Below are 4,526 nucleotides of genomic sequence, written 5' to 3'. Positions count from 1 at the left end.
TGACAGTTAAAAAAATCTTCTACCAAAGTTGCTAAACCGGCCCACCCATGACTAGAATTTATCAAATGTTTTAAGGTGCCCTTTTGTAAATAAAAGCACAAGTGAAGCAAATTTACTGGCCGTAATGTATTTTTGAGTGGAGGGATTGCCATATTCTAAACCGCTAGCCAAAAATGGCTCCCACTGCACCCTTCCCTGGCTGCAGACTGCCAGAAGGTTGTGAATGGCAAGTGCTTAGCAATTTTCTTCCCTGGAGTTTAAGCTATAACTGAGGACAGTGTGGAGAAGTTTATTGTCTCTGCTGGAGAAAGGACTTGAGCTCATTGATGATGTCAGGTCACCATCTGCCGCAGATCCTGTTTGTGCAGATACAAAATATGACAATGCAGTTGTTGAGCTAATGATCTTGTGAACGACTATTGCAGTACAAGATCCATTTTATGTAAAGGAATAACAGCATTGACAAGGTTTCACTCCACGTATCTTAAATATCATATTAACTGTTAATATGTTGTTAACTATTAACGTAATAGCAATTCTGTAACCAACATGATAGAAAATTAGACATGAACTCTGTGGCTTGTTTTGACGGTGTATTGGCTAATTAAGAATTACGGCACTTGCACCAGTGGTGCCTGCGTGTATCTTCAGCAAGTGACAAAGTGTCACCGTGTCTTCATGCAAGGGGAACTAGGAACCTTACCTGCCCTTCCAGGACTGAGTAGAGGTATTGCAGGAACATGGAAATCTATGCGCCTGACATCTGAAAGCTGCAGCTGGTTACTGCCACCAACCTGCTTATAAGAGTAAAAGGTATCAACGTAAGGACACTTGTTCAAAAATAACTAATTTTATCTGTTTGTATAAGCCATACTGGCTCTCTCCTGAGTCATGTAGCCTCGGTTTGAATGCCATATTAGGCTGTGTCAAAGTATTTTAGAATAATAGACATCTGCATATCTGTTAAAACTGAGTGCACGTAGTGTGCTTTTAAGAACAAGGGAATGGGAGTCACAGTAACTCTCGCAGGCTCATCTGTTGCAGCCTGCGGCAGAAAAACAGAGAGTATGATTTGTTTTCCTGCTAGTGTACTTTGGTAATGGTATAGTTGCTAGGTGGAGTTTTTCTTTATGCTGCTTCTTGGCAGGGTAAATATAGATCAGATAGTGTTTCACACTCCTCAGATTAGATTAGCTCTGATACTAGAGTTAACGCAATTAGTTGTACTCAGGGCTGCCACGCGCAGCGTAGATCACTGCTGGGCAGCAGAGGGGATGGGAAGGAGGGCGGCACTGGGAGCCCACCTGGGATTGCACTGGTCCCTGTTCTCAGCCTGGGGATTCCAAGTGTAAACCTGCCCTGCGATGACCAACGCTGGATGCTGGTGACGGCAAAAGTCATTGTACTGGGGTTTACATGCTGCCTCGCTGCTTACAGCTTTCTTTCACTCATTTTATTTACTTTTAAATCTTTTTTATTTAATAAAAAGAGGACTACAGCCTTAGTTACACTGTATCTTATAGTAACTAGTTACATGGGCACAAGACGTGGTTTTACTGGCTAAAATATATATGTATGTGTGTATATATATATATTTAAAAACTCAGGAAAACCGTGAAAAGTAAATATTCTGTATTTCATGTATTCTTCTTCTGTATGGTGCCATGTCTGATTTGCTGCACATTCCTTGCACCATGTTGTAAATCCAGAATAATTAATTTCATCTTTTTTTGCCCTCCCTTTATGGCACTTACCAGTATAGTATCCAATTGCTTCTTGAACATGAATTAGTTCATTTTTCTCAAAAGTCCTGAAGGATAAGAAAATGGGAATTTTACTTAACAAATGGAAAAAGCTTGGAAGAACCTAATGATTTTGGGTCCAGTATGCGATACCTGGAGATGGGGGTTTTTTTTAAGAGATTGTTTAGCATTCTCTAGGATTGTCTGTGTTCACACATAGCCCCCAGTGTGTTCTGTTGCAGCTGTGAGAACTCAATGCTTTTTTGAACTAAGCTCTGTAGAGGGCACTCATTTCTTCAAACTGTAGCATTTACACTGGAGAAACCTGCATCTGAGCTAGCTGACTATAACGACTAGAAATACATGGCTGAGGAGCATGAATCATCTCATGCTAAGGACAAATATACAAAGCAACTTAAAGTCAAGATTTCCTGTAGGAGGGAACTCAGAAAATGATTGTCGCATGTGAAAAATTTGGGTTAAGGAACTTGCCCAAATCACAGGCAGACGGTGAGATGAAGGCAGGGACAGGACTCCTGTTCTGAGGGCTGCATTCAGCTGCCTTTGTCATTGAACCCATGCTTTTCTTTCTGTGATCTTCTGTCTCCTTTTCCACACACCTTCCTTTTTCAAATAAGGACATTTATACAGTTTTTTCCAGGAGCTTTGTCCATTCGGTGAACAGAATCCATTTTGTTCATAAATCCTGTGAGAGAAAAAGGAAATCGTTACATCATACTGTGATTAAAGATTTAATACCTTTTTAAAATTATGAATTCATGGGAAGGCAGTGAGCACAGGATTGAGTTTCAAGTTCTCGAGAAGAATATGCTTTAGTGTTCATAAATCCTCCCGCTTCTGCTACACTCAACCTTTCCTCCTTCCTTTCACCTCCACCCTGTCTTAATTCTTTGCTGTGCTTTCCATTCAGTCGTACTACTCAAATTCCACTGCTGTGCACCAGCAGCATCACTGATTTCTGTTCCTCAGCCTACACCACATTGTTCCTGTAGGAAGCCTTTTTTTTTCACATACAAAGAGTTCTGCTTGCCTCTGAAGCTCCGAGATGGAATATGTTCATTGTGAAGAGACTGCTGGAGACCAACTACACAGTGCCAACAAATCTCTTCTGCAATTATATAAACTAAGCCACTCATGACTTGGCCAAGTTTATGCAGGTTTTCTGGGCTGCCAAAGTTGAACACAGTACTAAAAAGCACAGCTTTAATTAAATGGTTATAAACATTTTCTTTATATGAAAGAAATGCGTATTTCTGCTAATTTGTTTTTGGAAATGACTAAACTACTCTTGAGGGGACCTAAAAGAAAATCGCTAGCCTGAGTAAGTAATTCAGTGTAGGAAATTTCAGCTCTAACAATTTCAGCTTGACCAAACTAAAAGCAACTGAAACTGTCTTATTGTTTGAGACTGCAGAAGGCCCTAACAAAACTGTAAGCAATAGTCCCCTTACACATAGAGAAATAGGAATGTTCCCAGCCCATATCTTTGAAATTATCAGTGTTTAATTTAATTTTCTAAGAAAATAATGCTTATGCAATCACACATCTGTGCATGTTTGCATATTTCTGCCTCCTTCCTCCATGCCGTTTTTTAATTCAAGGACTATTATTCATTGAATAATTTACATTGGAAGAGGGATCTACAGGTCACCTCTTCCAGCCTCCCACCTAAAGCAGGGCTAACTTCAACATTAGAGCAGGTTGCTCCAGGCTTTATTGATTTTTTAACACCTCTGAGGACGGAGCTTCCACAACTTCTGTAGGCAGCTTCCTTCACAAACTTATTTTCTTGCAGATTGCATTGGGACTCCTTCTATAAAAAATACTAATATTAGTGTCCAAATAAACTGTTCTGTCAACATGTCTTCATCATTTTCTGCTGTATCTCTTCAAGGTCTTGCTATGAATACAAACCCAGTTGTTTGAACAAAAATTTGTTTGTTTCTCCAAACCCAATACTTGCAAGATTTGAAAGTGAAGCTAGGAAAAAAAGAAGTTTCTAAAAGAGAAGAGAAACATTCCAATTAGCTTTTATTGTGTCATCTGTAAAAAGGTAATTAAAAGCGGAATGAGCTGCTTAGACAGTTGCCAGGATCTTTACTATGAAAACACTGCTTAAACGGAGGTGGTATAGTGAATTGCTGCTGACCTGACCTTGGTTCCATATGGTTTGCCTCATTTATTCTCTTCTAATTTATTTCATAAAATAGGGGAGAACAAAAGTAAAATCGCATAGCTGGACTGTACTGTGTCTACGTAAAAGGCAACTATTAAAACCAATTGTCATGCTGTGTTGTAGTAATTAGGGGAACTCTTCCAGTCCTTTATAAAAACCAGAAATATATTGATGTTAGTGACTCTAACACTAGCTGCCTGGGCTACAACCTCTCTTCTGATTGTTATCAGAAGTCACAAAAATTATCCTTTAATGACAATATAAATTTTCCATGGGGAACCCCCCTTGTATTGCAGCATTCAAAGATGGGTCTCTGTTATCTAGATAAAAATAACCCTTTTAAAAAGTCTGTGTCTTGTGTTTTCCATTAATTTAGAACATTTGAAGGGGACTTGCAAACGTTACTTGCAAAATTTCAGCAACTTCCTGCTTTGAATATCCTTAATAGATGGGCTGAGAGCCACTCAGGACTCTATTGCAACATTATACATACTTTTTTTTCCACGTCTAGGTCCCACAATGTACTTTCGTGATCCAGATTCTGTGTTTCTGTTCTGAGTAATGTTCCAGCAGGTGGGATGCTGGGG

The sequence above is a fragment of the Fulmarus glacialis genome, unplaced genomic scaffold, assembly GCF_000690835.1.
Source record: "Fulmarus glacialis isolate BGI_N327 unplaced genomic scaffold, ASM69083v1 scaffold23657, whole genome shotgun sequence".
NCBI classification, from domain to species: Eukaryota; Metazoa; Chordata; class Aves; order Procellariiformes; family Procellariidae; genus Fulmarus; species Fulmarus glacialis.
The sequence above is the reverse complement of the archived record's forward strand: the minus strand, read 5'-3'. Positions refer to the sequence as shown.